A 17266-nucleotide genomic window follows, 5' to 3' on the forward strand; every position below is an offset into this window, starting at 1 on the left:
TAAAACTGAGATATTTCAAAGGTCATTTGGCCTAGAGCCCTCAAACCTAGTCAACTTTGTCGGACATTTATTCGCTTCGATTGGCCAAATATGGTGGCAATCCATCAACCGGGTCTCTGGATATTATCTAGAACACGGTAAAATGAGACAGACATGCTGTTTCAAGATCCGCTTAAGCTAGGAAACTGAAATTATGCTACAATAAAGCCTGTATTGCAGACAGAACGAGGAGAGGCGTGTAGTTTTTATCGGTTGATTATTCTCAGAGATCGCCCAGGGTAAAAGAAATTGGGACTTTTCCATATATTTTGAATTTTGCTAAACTTAACGCATTTGTAGACATTGATGATCTAAGATGACACGCAAAAGACTACTGACCTTGGCCTTGACGTCAAGGTCACTGATACTTTAAGGCGGCGGACTTGCAGAAACGAGTATGGTTCCAGTCAGTTGGTTATTCTCTGATAGCGCCTGGGGTAAAAAAATTTGGGACTTTTCCGGATATTCCAGACGTCACCTAATTTTCCATGAAGAATTAACGCTAGAGCCACCAAACTTGGTGGACTTAGACTGATGACATAAGGTGACATGCCCAAGATCAGTGACCTTGACCTCAAGGTTCCTTTATAGCTTGGTTTGTAGTGGGGCTACAGGGTTAGCCAGTGGCTGTGGGAGGGTTATCAAAAATTGTCCTTAGTCAATTTTACTGTGTTCTAGTTATTATTATTATTATTATTATTATTATTATTATTATTTTTGTTGTTATTGTTGTTGTTGTTGTTGTTCTTGTTGTTGTTGATTATGATGATATTACTATTATTAAAATTTTCCACATTCTTCTAGGAAGTTTTCTTTTTTTTTGTAAATATTTTCATTATTCTGTCCGCTTTAAACATAAATGGCCATTACTCAGAGGTTCTTTGGCGTAGAACATTCAAACTTTGTCAGGTTAAGCTAGCAGCTTCTGGCCAAAAATGATGGCAGTCCATGAACCGGATCAACGGATGTCATTCAAAATGTTAAAAAAAAAAAAAAAATGATTCCGGGACTCTGTCTCAGAAACCGCTTGAGCTAGCAAGCTGAAGTTTTACTACAGTATAGCCTTAGGGCGGATACACTGCAGAAAAGAATAGGCCAATGATTGTAATCAGTTGATTATTCTTTGAAATCGCTTGGGGACTTTTGCGGATATTCTGGATGTCACCAAAGTTTCCATGAAGGCCTTATAGACTGTGATGATCTATGTTGATATGCTCAGGATTGGTGACCTTGACCTCAAGGTCTCTTTATAGCTCGCCTTCTAGTACGCAATGGCTGTGGAAAATTTTTCCGTATCAGGATTTTCCTTGGACAGTTGTACGGTGTTCTACTGTACTTGTTATTATTATTATTATTATTATTATTATTATTATCATTATTATTTGGGGGGATATCTTATAACCGCTGTTTTATGATGTTCAAAGACCGTAGGGTGCGTCAGTTGTTAACCTCTTAAGTCTGGTAAATATTTTTATTATAATTTATTCCTTCCTTGACGATTTTCTTCAACTTAGGAGAGACTTTTCGAACCGGAGGGGTTACGTGCAGCCTTCACAAGCCCCTCCACCACTACAGACCCTTCCTGGGGTGCATAACATCATGTGGAGGCAGCAAGAAGGTTTAAAATACGCCATGGGACTGAGGAGGATCGAATGCAAACGGCTCCCTCTTTCCTGTCGCTGTGGGAAGCGTCCTTGCTGGCCTACTTAAGCTAAAGGGGGAGACTTAAGAAGTAGGAGGATTACATTTTTTTCTTTCACACGACGTTTGCCTGAGTCTGGATTATTTATTCAATTTTGGAGGACCTTTGAAAATAAAGAGGGTATACTACTACTACTAATAATAATAATAATATGAAGATTGCATCATAGTATTTAACGGATGAAGCCCATCCAGTACACATGGGTCATCAGGAAAGACAGGTTTTTACATTCACAGTTGCTGACTCGTCCTACAACCCCCTCCAAACACCCGCAGTCACCCCTAATCCGCCTGTAGTCTGCCTGCGCAGACTCGGGCTAGGCTATCCCTGTCTTTCCCAGATCACCGGGACTGACCCCATCCCCTGGCCACACTGCCACCAATCTGATGATTATCCCCTCCTACACTACCTTCTTGATTGCCCTGCCACCGCCTCCCTTCGCCTCTCCCTTGGATCCAATCGCGTCAGTCATCCCTCACGAGCATCCACAGCTGCTGAAGTAGTCTTCCTCTCCCCCACATCTTCTCTACTTCAAACCGTCTCCACTTACCCCCCACCCAAATAGCCATCCTCACGCATAATCATACGCCATTACCTTGACGGGCTTCACTTACCCGTTTCCACTCTGACCTTCATGTGGATAAATCTATAACAACAAGTTACTTTCACCAACATGGATCGAATTCTTCATCAGTTCGGAAGTCCAGTCTTCTCCCTCTCTCTCTCTTCCTTATAGGTGGTTTACGAGGAAGACTAGTTTTCCCCTTCAGGTCATCAGTAAATCTAGTTCCGAAACGGTTGAGATTTGGACCCGTCTTGGTAGATCACTTAATACATTATATATTCAAAATCAGTCCATAAATATGCTCCTGATTTCGGTGCACTATTTTTTATGACACCCTGTAACATTATCAGACAGATGCCTTGCGTCCCGTGATTTAAAAAAAAAAAAAATCCGTATAGATTACCACGCTGGGCTATGTGAAAATGCTGAGAATTTTTATTAAATACTGATAAGTATATGAGACTGAATGTAGTGTGTGTGTGTGTGTGTGTGTGTGTGTGTGTGTGTGTGTGTGTGTGTCAGACAGAGAACAAGAACATAAGAAGAGAGGATTCCTGCGGTAGGCCAGTTGTCCCATGCTAGACAGCTTCTACAAGAGTAACTGAACTTCTGGAATAAGACAAGGATAGTAATGAAGAGGCCTCTCACGTGCTCACCAAACCCTCCAGGCCAAACCGGCACTAAATATATGAAGGAACAGCACGCAGTTTAGAAAAAATGCCGTGCATTTTAATGGAAAATGTGGAAGGGGAAAAGTGTAACTTGAAAAGTAAAAAGAATGAATTAGTACTGGTTATTAGATTTTTATTTTTTATAACCAGTCCTTACATGTTATGTGTTTATTAACCCAGGCTTGACACTCCATGGCAGGGGCAGCAACTACTTCACAATACTCTTTTTTTTTTCTTTTTTTTTAATCGAGGCGGCGTTGCACTTGACAGGTTGGTGATGCTTGGCTGAATGCAACATTACTTCATAATCTCTTTACTCATTAGCATTATTAATTGACAACATATATCTGAGGGGGAACCTTGGGTTGGTAAATGTTATTCGGATATATTGCACTCAGCCAATCATCACCAACCTGTAAAGTGCATCTTCGCCTCAAAAAAAAAAAAAAAAAAAAAAAAAAAAATGAATATAGGTAGGTTATCACTACTTTATTGCCGAACCAGTTTCTACCTGTTTCCTTACTAAAACGGAATTAATCTAGTTTGAAACCATTACATCTAGTTTTATCCTTTATGCTCATTTAAGTATCTTAAGTAGTATTTATTTATTCCCATCATCCACTTAAACATCCCAGTTAAGTCTTCCCTTACTGTACGCCTTTCTGGTGAGTGTAAATTTAGTCTTTTTAGTCTAGCCTTATATGAATGGTTTCGAACATTATAATTTTATCGTTTTTGTCATTCTCCTCTGTACATTCTCCAACGATTTTTTATCCATTCTGTAGTATGGACACCAAAATTCCACGCTTCGCGAAATAAAACCTAGAATCCTATGTGATTTATTTTTTGCATTTATATTCTGTTGCCTTGGTTTAAGAACTTTATTAACCATGATTTTTAGATCTCTCTCTCTCTCTCTCTCTCTCTCTCTCTCTCTCTCATTCTGATTTTTTTATTTCTTTATTATCTTAGTATTGTCATATGTCAACGATGGTTTTGCTCACGTTAATTTTACATTTTTCATTTTTCCATTTGCCAGTTTTATGACAATTTGGACAATATATCGAGGTGATTTTGAAGGTCACACAGTCGTCAGGTGACTTAATGGTACGTCCTATTTTTGTGTCATCGGCAAATTTGCTAATACTGCTAGTGATTCCTATGTCTAGATCTATCTATCTATCTATCTATTGCCAGACGCCTAAATCCCGTTTGGAGTGGCCACAAACAAATCGCCTCCAAGTCGCCCTGTCCCCCGCCATTTCACTGCCCTGCTCCCAACTCACACACCCCTCTCTCATATACCTCTCCACTCCATCCCTCCATCTCATCCTCGGCCTCCCCCTCCCTCTTCCCCCCTCCACCTCACTCACATACACTCTCTTCGTCAGTCTTTCACCCTCCATCCTCTTCACATGGCCAAACCACCTCAGTGTGTTCCTCATAACGCTTCCTATCACATCCACATCAACACCACAACGCTCCTTTATATCTTCATTCATCAGACTGTCTCTCCACGTGACTCCACAGGCTCCTCTTAAATAACTCATTTCCACTGCTCTCACTCTTGACTTGTGTCCTTCCAACAATGTCCAAGCTTCACTTCCGTACGTTAGAGTTGGTATCACAATACTGTCATGTAGTAACTTTTTCACTTCCATGCTCACTTCCCTGTTTCTTATCACTGCTTTCAAAGAACAAGCAACCTTTCTTCCCTGCTGTACCCTTTCAAGCACTTCACCCTCCAAACCTCCATCCTTACTCATCACACTACCCAAGTACTTAAACGTACTCACATTTTCCAATTCCTTATCATCCAACCTCGCTGTACATTCACTAACTTCACCTCTCTCAAAGACCATCACTTTACTCTTCCCTACATTCACCTTTAGATTCCGTTTCTTACACACACTCTCAAACTCATCCACCAAGCCTTGCTGCTCCCCTTCGTCTTCACTCAACAACACAGTATCATCTGCAAACAACAGTACAGAGTTTCCAAACACTATCCTCTCTCACCAGGGCCACTCCAACATCCACTACCCTACCTTGTACCTCTTTTATTACCCCATCCATGTACAGATTGAACAACCATGTCTAGATCAATTTTATATATATAATAAATCAAAATGGGCCAAGTACTGATCCCTGTCATACACCGCTAGTTACTAATCCCCAATCCGACTTAGTACCATTTAATAAAACTCATTGCTTTTGTCCCTTCAGCAAGGATACTATCCATATTAATAAATCGCCATCTATAGAGCCTTTCCATGTGACGTCACGAGTCAAGTGACTTTTGTTTACGGCGTCACATTGGACGGCCAATTGTCGGACGTCTAGAGAGAGAGAACTGCTGAATCCACAATGATAATCCAATGTTGTGCCTTCAGCCGTAAGACAAGGCAGAAAACAGGAAATGAGGTACACCTCTATCGGTTTCTAGCCAATGAGGAAAGGCGACAGAAGTGAAAAGTTACCGTGAAGAGGGAGCAATGGCAGCCGACTGCCTACTCCCACCTCTGTAGCGAGCATTTCATATCAGGCGAGCCGATGATTTATGAGTTGATACGGACATATTTACCATTCTTAGCAGTTGTAGGTGTCGTGGGATATCCTAATTAGTTAATGTCACAGAGCACAAGACTCACATGGCCATGTGCGTGCGTGGGAAAAGAGGGGGAGGGTCCATGTCACAGGCCTTGTTTTGTTATTCCAGAGTTTCACCCAAACTAAATCGGACAGAGCAGTGATGGTCAGGAATGTTAGATGCGTAAATAAAACCGATTAAATTGCAGGTTACTGTAGGTCGTACTTAAGGTTAGATAAGGAGGTTAGGTTAGGTTAGGTTAAAGCTAAAGTTTTATTTTTTCAATGTTTTTCAGTGTGATTCATTTGAAACTGATATTTACGTAATGGTGGATGATTTTAATAATAGTGCAATACAGAAAATTGTTCAATACTTCAGTATGAAACTGTTATATACCACTGTGAGCCTGTGTGCTACACAATGTTTCAATTACAACTGAAACATAATTACTGGTACTACTATTCATAATTTTCTATTTTATTTAGAAATGAATGTTGCTCCACAGAAAGCAAAACTGTCAATACATTCTCCAATTAAATTTAATTTTTTTCACTTAGTACAAAAATACTTTTATTACAAAAAAGAGGATAAATAATTTGATATACTTATATCAACAGCCCCCTATATTTATCTTTTACCAGGTATGTAGGTACTATTTTTTTTTTTTTGGTTAATATAAAATGTAAAATCATTAAAACTATATTACTGAAGTCTTTTAGCTTTATGTTGTGGTACTCGTCAGCATGAAATAAATGACCTTAACTTAAATTTGTGCTAATGGTATGTTTCAGCTCTAAGTTTGAGTTTCGGCATATACTACGAATTATGCATTTTATATAAAACTACTTTAAACATACATTATGTAGGCAGTGTGAATGTATCTAGGTCTAAAGTTACTGAAATTTCCATAATAAGTATATTGTTTCGTAACTTTCCAGAATTACACCCAACTTGTGGGTTTGAAGAGGGCATGTGACGGGGTGGATGGACAGGGATTGTGGAGAGTATTGGGAATATATGGAGTAGATAGGAAGTTGTTGAATGCTGTGAAGAGTATATATGATGGTGTTGGGGCTGCAGTGCGTGCGAATGGTGAACTGAGTGAATTTTTCTCTTTGGTAGTTGGGTTGAAGCAGGGATGTGTCATGTCTCCATGGCTGTTCATTTTGTACATGGATGGGATAGTAACGGAGGTACAAGGTGGGGCAGTGGATGTTGGAATGGCCCTGGTGGGGGAGGGTAGTGTCTGGAAACTCCCTGTGCTGTTGTTTGCAGATGATGCTGTATTGGGTGGGGACGGGGGGGAGCTGCAGGGCTTGGTGGATGGGTTTGGGAGGGTGTGTGGGAGGCGGAGTCTGGGGGTGGATATGGGGAGGAGTGGAGTGGTGGTCTTTGAGAGAGGTGAAGTCAGTAAATGTACAGTGAGGTTGGATGGTGAGGAAATGGAAAATGTGAGTACATTTAGGTGCTTGGGTGATGTGATAAGTGAGGATGGAAGTTTGGAGGGTGAGGTGCTTGAAGGGGTGCAGCAGGGGGGAGGGGTTGCTGGTTCCTTGAGGGCAGTGATGGGAAGCAGGGAGATGAGCATGGAAGTGAAAAAGTTGCTGCATAACAGTATTGTGATGCCAACTCTAGCGTGTGGAAATGAAGCTTGGACGTTGTTGGAAGGACAAGTCAAGAGTAAGAGCAGTGGAAATGAGTTACTTAAGAGGAGCCTGTGGAGTCACATGGAGAAACAGGCTGACAAATGAGGATATAAAGGAGCGCTGTGTGTGGATGTCTATGTGATAGGAAGCGTTAGGAGGAACACGCTGAGATGGTTTGGCCATGTGGAGAGGATGGAGGGTGAAGGACTGACGGGGAGAGTGTGAGTGAGGTGGAGGGTGAGAGAGGGAAGGGGAGGCCGAGGATGAGATGGAGGGATGGAGTGGAGAGGTATATGAGAGAGGGGGTGTGTGAGTTGGGAGCAGGACAGTGAAATGGCGGGGGACAGGGCGACGTGGAGCCGATTTGTTTGTGGCCACCCCATACGGGATTGAGGCATCTGGCAATATATAGATAAACACCCAACTCACCTTGAAACTTACAATTTTCTTTTTTTAATGTTTTATAGTGATTAGCTTGAACCTGATATTCATTTCGGTCGGAAATTACTTCTTTATAATTCCAAACCAAGCTGACTCAACCAACCTAACCTAATCTAACCTAACTTACGACTTATCTTGAAGATTAAAAAGAGAGGATAACTGCAGTAGGCCAATAGGCCCATGCTCCTGCCTACTATAGCCCATGCAGGCCCGTGCTACGTAGCTCTCACAGGCATGTGACTAAAAGAGAGAAATTTTGTACCTATCATACACTTGTCTAGCCTATGCTTGAAACTTTCTAAATAGGGGGCAGTAACTAGGGTACATCACTGGGAAACCTATTCCATTCATTAACTACTTAATTCCTGGTCAATGTATACAATCCCTTCCCCCATGGCCCCATGTCAATAATTTACTAATTACCAAGACGATTTACAAGCACCATATGTCAATTCCAGCTATCTACATTGCATATATATACAATTTGACATGTCTCTTTACCTTGAAGGATGCCCCAGTGAACTTTAATGGACTGTTTACCAAACATTGATAGAGATCGCCATATCTGAGATCTGTTTTCGGTCCCCAATCCCTGAAACTGGTGAATTTCTCCCTAGATATGGTGTAGGGATCTAGCCCCAAACTCTTTATATCGTTCTTGTACAGACTTGGTGGCGTTGATTCAGATTTCTGCATATATCTGACACTTTCATCTCTGACAGCCCTGTCTGGATAGCCATTATTGTGAGGAGCTTGCTGTCCAATATGGAGTTGTAAACAAAACCACGTGATTTCTTTGACGTCATTGGAAAAGGTCTATAGCGTGTGTTCGAACCTTCATAATAAACCTTTCATATGGAACTCTGTCGAAAACTTTAAAGAACAAGATAAATAATATCGTAAGCTTTATCGCTATCCACCACCTCATAGACGTTTGAGAATAATAAGTTTGTGAGGTAGGATCGTCCTTGCATAAATTCTGTTGACTTTCATATATGAAAAAAAAATCATTCTAATTGCCCTCTAATATTATTAGCCAGAACCGACTTTAGCATTTTGCCAATTAGTGATGTTAAACATATCGGAAGATAACTCGACGCAATTAATTTATAACACTTTTTAAAAATGGGTACTATGTTCACTGCCTTCCACGCCTAGAACTCCTCCTGAACTTAGAAGGTTATTAAATGGTGTTGTAATTGGCTGACATAGTTTTTTCTTGGAATCCTCTCTCTCTCTCTCTCTCTCTCTCTCTCTCTCTCTCTCTCTCTCTCTCTCTCTCTCTCTCTCTCTATATATATATATATATATATATATATATATATATATTTTGTTACGGAACAGAGAAAGATAATGTACACTTTAAGTCTATCTATCTATCTATTGCCAGACGCCTCAGTCCCGTTTGGGGTGGCCACAAACAAATCGCCTCCAAGTCGCCCTGTCCCCCGCCATTTCACTCCCCTGCTCCCTACTCACACCCCCCTCTCTCATATACCTCTCCACCCCATCCCTCCATCTCATCCTCGGCCTCCCCCTCCCTCTTTCCCCCTCCACCTCACTCACATACACTCTCTTCGTCAGTCTTTCACCCTCCATCCTCTCCACATGGCCAAACCACCTCAGTATGTTCCTCATAACAGGGAGGCTTTAGGAAGGGAAAAGGTTGTGTAGATCAGATATTCATTTTCAGATCTTTAGTGGAAAAGTTTCTAGAGAAGGGAGAGAAGTTGTATGCGGCTTTCATGGATTTGGAGAAAGCATATGACAGGGTGGATAGACTAGGATTGTGGAAAGTGTTAAGAATATATGGAGTAGATGGGAAGTTGTTGAATGCTGTGAAGAGTATGTACGATGGTGCGAAGGCTGCAGTGCGTGTGGATGGTGAACTAAGTGAATTTTTCTCTTTGAAAGTTGGGTTGAAACAGGGATGTGTCATGTCTCCATGGTTGTTCAATCTGTACATGGATGGGGTAATAAAAGAGGTACAAGGTAGGGTAGTGGATGTTGGAGTGGCCCTGGTGAGAGAGGATAGTGTTTGGAAACTCTCTGTGCTGTTGTTTGCAGATGATACTGTGTTGTTGAGTGAAGACGAAGGGGAGCTGCAAGGCTTGGTGGATGAGTTTGGGAGAGTGTGTAAGAAACGGAATCTAAAGGTGAATGTAGGGAAGAGTAAAGTGATGGTCTTTGAGAGAGGTGAAGTCAGTGAATGTACAGCGAGGTTGGATGGTGAGGAATTGGAAAATGTGAGTACGTTTAAGTACTTGGGTAGTGTGATGAGTAAGGATGGAGGTTTGGAGGGTGAAGTGCTTGAAAGGGTACAGCAGGGAAGAAAGGTTGCTGGTTCTTTGAAAGCAGTGATAAGAAACAGGGAAGTGAGCATGGAAGTGAAAAAGTTACTACATGACAGTATTGTGATACCAACTCTAACGTACGGAAGTGAAGCTTGGACGTTGTTGGAAGGACGCAAGTCAAGAGTGAGAGCAGTGGAAATGAGTTATTTAAAAGGAGCCTGTGGAGTCACATGGAGAGACAGGCTGACGAATGAGGATATAAAGGAGCGTTGTGGTGTTGATGTGGATGTGAAGCACTTTAAGTGAGAATACTAAAAATCACTACTATCCCGTAAAGTTCCAGGTTCAAAGCAAAAGAGTTAGGTAAAATTACAAGTTAAAGTTTAATGCTCAAACTAACAACTAAACATTCAGGACTCATAAGGATAATGTAATGGCAAAAAACAGGTTAAATATATGGTTAACTGCAATAGCCTCTATTAACACGAAATTAGCAAGAGTAAATTTATCTAAGTCAGCCCTGATAAAATGAGAAAACCGGCTAATACTCAGTGAATGCAAGATATATTATTACAGATACAAAATATTATTAATAATGACTGACATAAAAACACATTAATCACAAAAACCTCACTAGGCCTACGAATCAACACCTTATGCTATATAGTACAAGGAAAAAATGCAAATACACTTATACTCAAATTACACAGCTGTTAGATGGTTGGAGACTTCCAGAGCACTCACAATAATAACAACTGTACGGGGGAGGACAGAGATATGAGCAAAATGAGGAGTAGATCTAAGTGGCAATTAATGTAGAGACTGAGCTCATTATATAGGGGAATCAACACCTTATGCTATACAGTACAAGGAAAAAATGCAAATACGCTTATACTCAAATTACACAGCTGTTAGATGGTTGGAGACTTCCAGAGCACTCACAATAATAACAACTGTACAGGGGAGGACAGAGATGTGAGCAAAATGAGGAGTAGATCTAAGTGGCAATTAATGTAGAGACTGAGCTCATTATATAGGGGCCGGCAGAGCTTGATACAACTTGTAAGAAGGACGCGCAAATGAAGCCATAGGGGACAAAGAGGTGACAATCCTGCTCTGAACAATAGAAAGAACGACTTACTCTACTATAAGGGAGGAGGGGGGGGAGTGAGGTAGAACGCGCTCGTGATCAAACATGCAGCATACTGTGCGTTAGAATTACACAAAGGATGATGAAATCATAGGCTATGTAACACCTCCCCACAAAGAAAAAGAAATTTACAAAGGAAATTTCTTATTACTCTAAAACAATCTGTCTAAAGTCTAGATAAGCAATCTGCAATAACATTTTCTTTCCCCTTGATATGTTGTATGTCTAATGAATACTCCTGAAGAAGTAGACTCCATCTTGTCAATCTCTGATTTTTATCTTTAAACTTACTAAGGAATTTCAGTGGGTTATGATCGGTATAAATGACTATGGGGTCAAAACCAGAACACAAATAAAATGAAAAATGCTGTAAACCCAAAATCAAGGCCAAAAGCTCTTTCTCAATAGTTGAGTAGTTCTTTTGAGGTGGAGTGAACTTCTTACTGTAATAAGATACAGGGTGTTCAATACCCTGATCATTCTCTTGCAGCAAAACAGCCCCAGCTCCTGTATCACTTGCGTCAACAGCCATCTTAAAAGGCTTAGCAAAATTTGGAGTAGCGAGCACTGGCTGACTTAATAGGATAGCTTTAAGTCTGCTGACAGAGGATTCACAGTTATCGGTCCAGACAAATTTAACTCCCTTTTTCAGTAGGTCTGTAAGTGGTGATACAAGAATTGAAAAGTTAAGAACAAATCTCCTGTAATAACCTACCATTCTCAAAAATCTTTGTAGCTCTTTCCTACTTTTAGGTCTGGGAAGATCACTTATAACCTGAACCTTAGCTGCTGGTGGTGCAACATGTCCATCACCAATTACGTACCCAAGGTATTGAACTTTAGCTTGACCAAACTCACACTTTGATAGATTAGCTACAAGATTAGCCTGAACTAAACGCTCAAGAAATTTACTGACATGGCATAGGTGATCTTTCCAGTTGTCACTGAAGATTAATACATCATCAATATAAACAACACACCCTGCCAAACCCTCTGTTACAACATTCATGAGCTTCTGAAATGTGGCTGGTGCATTCTTCATACCATATGGCATTACAGAACGTGTAAAAGTCTTTCCTAGTGTTACAAAACATGAGATCTCCCTAGCACGTTCAGTCATAGGTACTTGCCAGTATCCCTTTAACAAATCAAACTTACTTATGTACCTAGCCTTTCCGATCTTGTCTATGCAATCTTCCACACGAGGGAGAGGGTAAGTGTCTGTTTTGGTTATCTGATTAACACGTCTGTAGTCGATGCAAAGCTGCTGTGACCCACCTGGCTTAGGGACTAGAGTGACAGGAGAACTCCACTCACTCTGACAGGGCTCAATCATCTTGTGGTCCAACAGGTAGCCAAGCTCCTTCTGGATGAGAGGAACTTTCACTGGGTTCACACAGTAAGGAGGCAATTTAATTGGCTTTGCATCTCCAACATCGACATCATGCATCAACACAGTGGTTCTTCCTGGAGTGACACGGAACACTTGCGGGTACTCCTGCAGTAATGCCGAAAACTCCTGCCTTTCCTCGGGAGGTAGATGAGAAAGCTTAGTCTGGAGATCATTCATGATATCAGGATTCTTCCCCAAACTATCACTCAGGCTCATGCTGCATGGGAGAACTTCACTTGCAGACTCGGGTGGAACAGCTACAGTGCAGACTGGGTTATTTTCGTCCCGCCTGTGATATAACTTTAGCATGTTGATGTGACAAAGCTGCTTGTTCTTTCTACGATCTGATGTGGCGATGACATAGTTGACATCACTGAGTTTCTTCTCCACGAAATAAGGACCACTAAACTTGGCTTGAAGAGGTTGCCCATGCACCGGTAGCAGAATCAAAACCTGATCTCCTGGCTGAAAGTGGCGTAACCTGGACTTCTTATCATACCAAGTTTTCATCTTCTCCTGAGCAGCTCCTAAATTCTCTCTTGCCAGCTGTAAAGCAGTGGACAGCCGTTCTTTGAACTTCATCACATACTCCAGCAGGTTGACGTCATCTTCCTCCGACAGCCAGCATTCCTTGAGTAACTTAAGGGGTCCTCTTACTTCATGGCCAAACAGTAGTTCAAAAGGTGAGAAGCCCAGTGATTCATTTGGAGATTCTCTTGCGGCAAATACAACGAATGGAAGACCTTTATCCCAGTCTTTCTGATGTTCCAAACAGTATTTCTTGAGCATCGATTTGAGTGTTTGATGATATCTCTCCAACGCTCCTTGGGTCTGGGGATGGTAAGCTGAAGACGTGATCTGGGTGATGCCCAACTCTTTCAGAGACTGCTTGAAAACATTTGACATGAAATTACTTTCCCGGTCTGACTGTACCTCCTTGGGCAGACCAAACTTTGTGAAGAACCCTAGCATTTCCTTAACCACATTCTTTGCTGAGATATTTCTAAGTGGAATGGCTTCAGGATAACAAGTAGCCATATCAATCATGGTCAACACATAAGAAAATCCTGAAGAAGTCTTAGGAAGAGGGCCCACAATATCCACCAACACACGGGTGAATGGCGTCTCAAAAGGACGGATGGGAACTAGAGGTGCAACCTTTTCGGTCTGATTACACTTCCCCACAACTTGACAGGTGTGACAAGACTTACAATACCAGGAAACATCCCTGAAGATACCTGGCCAGTAGAAGTGTTTCAAAATGCGTGCCACAGTCTTCCTCACTCCAAGGTGTCCTGCCAAACTGGAATCATGAGCCACTCTAATGATATCCTGCCTACAAACACGAGGGATGACAACTTGATGTACAACCTCCCATTCACAGTCGGCTGATGCTGTTGGGGGTCTCCACTTCCTCATAAGTACTCCTGACTTTATATAATAACAAGTAGAAGCACCAACTGATTCTTCCTCACTGCAAGCAGAGTTAGCTAGACCTTTCAACTCAGGGTCAGCAACCTGCAACTCAACCAACTCTTGACGAGACAAATTATCAACACTACGGGGTACTGCCTCATCTGGTGAGTGGTCCAAATTAGCAAGAAAAGTGTCAGCTAGGATAACATCATCATCAACATTATCCTCTAAGTCACCAGTAACTTTAGACTTAGCCCTAGTGACAGCACATGCAGGGAACACATCAGGGACATCACAATCCTGGGCCGCAGCCACTGGCTCACTAGACAACTGAGGAGCTGGACACACTTGACTTCCACCAATATCATTTCCAAGTAAGAAAGTTACACCTGACATTGGGAGTGTCTCAACCAACCCAACCATAACGGAACCATTAACAAAACCAGACTCTAAATTCACTCTGCACAGAGGGACAGAGAAGTAATTATTCCCTACACCTTGTAAGATTACAGTTTCATCAGAGGAATTAACATTAGGGCCTAGAACACTGGTCAGCATAAGGGATTGGCAAGCACCTGTATCACGATATATTTTAACTGATTTCCTATCATTACTGTCCAGAGGACTGACAAAACCATCAGACAGGAAATTAGCACATGAACTCTTGAGAGTGTCACCCACGTTACTGCTCAAAAGAGGAGCTCCATCATGAGAATTTAATTTACCCCTCAAAGCAGGTTCAGTTAACTCAGTTAAAGAATTCTGGGAACTCTCAAGGGTGGACACTAGACCAATTGACTGAATATTTAAAGACTCCTTTTTGTTCACATCACGCTGTCTCCTGAAACATTTCTCCGTAGTATGAGCAAGCTTACTACAATAAGTACATTTACTTTTCTGAAATCTAGAGGTGAAGCTGGTATTTACTTCCTGAGAAACATCATCCTTATTCTCTTTCCTGTTACCTGTACTCTGAGTAGAGGCAACGTACTCTCAGCTTTCCCTTTTTCTTTAGAATATCTCTTGTGAGTGAGAACATATTCATCAGCTAAAACTGCAGCATCAGACAAATTATCTATTCTTTTCTCATCAAGCTATAGGCTTACATCTTTATTAATACACCTTTTGAAGTCCTCCAGCAAAATCATCTGCTAAAATTTGTCAAAATCAGAATCCACATTCTTAGAATTTAACCACTGCTCTAACAGATCTTCTTTGATTTTTGCATACTCAACATGGGATTGCTTATCTTGCTTATAAGTTGTCCTAAATTTTACTCTATAGGCTTCAGGAACAAGCTGATAGGCCTTAAGAATCAAGCTCTTAACTACATCATAATTATCAGATTGATCCTGAGGCAAAAATGATAAGTTACTTGAGCTTTACCTGTGAGAATAGTTTGAAGGAGTACTGGCCAATACTTTTTGGGCCAATTAAAACCTGTAGCTACCCTCTCAAACAACTGAAAATACTTTGTTAAATCAGATTCATTAAAAGGAGGGACAAGTTTAATATTTTTAGCCACATCAAAATCATCAGAGCTACATGATCCAGTTCCACCTTGTTTCATGCGATACTCATGGTCAGCCTGAATCCTAGCAAGTTCAACTTGTGCCTGAAACTCAGCCTCCTTAGCACGAGCCTGAAACTCAGCCTCCTTAGCATTTGCCTGAAACTCAGCCTCCTGAATACGAGCCTGAGACTCAGCCTCTTGAATACGAGCCTGAGACTCAGCCTCCTTAGCCTGAGACTCAGCCTCCTTAGCACGAGCCTGAAACTCAGCTTCCTTAACAGGAGCCTCCTGCAGAGCTAGCTGTAACTTAGCTATTTCAATCTGCGTTTGCTCATTTGGAGGAGTTACTTTAAACAAGCTTTTATTAATCATGCCAACAATTTGATCTTTAGAATGATGAGAGTGAACTGCAATTCCCAATTGTTGAGCAACAAGCTTAAGTTCATTCTTTGTTCTGTTTTCTAGATCACACACTGTTTGCACATTTGACAAAAAATCTTTGGCTTCATCAAGAGTAGTAATAGTAGACATCATGAATAAATCACAGTCACAAAATATCAAGCAATATCCTTATGATAATATCCTGAATATCCTGGCGAGGTCACCCAATTTATGTTACGGAATAGAGAAAGATAATGTACACTTTAAGTGAGAATACTAAAAATCACTACTGTCCTGTAAAGTTCCAGGTTCAAAGCAAAAGAGTTAGGTAAAATTACAAGTTAAAGTTTAATGCTCAAACTAACAACTAAACATTCAGGACTCATAAGGATAATGTAATGGCAAAAAACAGGTTAAATATATGGTTAACTGCAATAGCCTCTATTAACACGAAATTAGTAAGAGTAAATTTATCTAAGTCAGCCCTGATAAAATGAGAAAACCGGCTAATACTCAGTGAATGCAAGATATATTATTACAGATACAAAATATTATTAATAATGACTGACATAAAAACACATTAATCACAAAAACCTCACTAGGCCTACGAATCAACACCTTATGCTATACAGTACAAGGAAAAAATGCAATAACACTTATACTCAAATTACACAGCTGTTAGATGGTTGGAGACTTCCAGAGCACTCACAATAATAACAACTGTACAGGGGAGGACAGAGATGTGAGCAAAATGAGGAGTAGATCTAAGTGGCAATTAATGTAGAGACTGAGCTCATTATATAGGGGCCGGCAGAGCTTGATACAACTTGTAAGAAGGACGCGCAAATGAAGCCATAGGGGACAAAGAGGGGACAATCCTGCTCTGAACAACAGAAAGAACGACTTACTCTACTATAAGGGAGGAGGGGGGGGACTGAGGTAGAACACGCTCGTGATCAAACATGCAGCATACTGTACGTTAGAATTTCACAAAGGATGATGAAATCATAGGCTATGTAACACTATATATCTATATATATATATATATATATATATATATATATATATATATATATGTATATATCCTCCTAACCTGGCTGATTGTGACGCTTTCACTTATTAATTTCTTTCAATATTTTGTCCCTACTAATGGTTATTTTACAAAGAATATTGTTCGTCTTACCATCGCGAATAACTGTCGTTTGAGGGATCAAGCTTACGTTTGCCGTGGCTAATAATGATTCGATATAAGTACAGTATTTAGAGTTTTTTTTTTTTCTTTATAACAGAACAGAGGAAGGAAAAACAAATTTAAAAAAAATCCATACACTAGATTAATGGTGTCCTCTGTTCATAAAATACCTGTAACAGTTAGACTTTGAACAGCTGTAGGTTGAAGTTTGGAGGGAAACAACTCTGGGGAAGCAGCCCCAGAGAGATGCAGTTCGAGGAATGAAAGAATTCT

At 40.8% G+C, this 17266-nt stretch overlaps 1 protein-coding gene across 1 annotated transcript in view; it reads left to right on the plus strand.

The window, feature by feature from the left end:
• The window catches only part of LOC145402854 (potassium channel subfamily T member 2-like), an 812106-nt gene that overhangs the window by 303807 nt on the left and 491033 nt on the right, over nt 1-17266 (plus strand). The window lies entirely within an intron of this gene.

Source organism: Coenobita brevimanus, chromosome 59, assembly GCF_032717465.1.
Source record: "Coenobita brevimanus isolate Jiangsu-jjx chromosome 59, ASM3271746v2, whole genome shotgun sequence".
Classification (NCBI taxonomy): domain Eukaryota; kingdom Metazoa; phylum Arthropoda; class Malacostraca; order Decapoda; family Coenobitidae; genus Coenobita; species Coenobita brevimanus.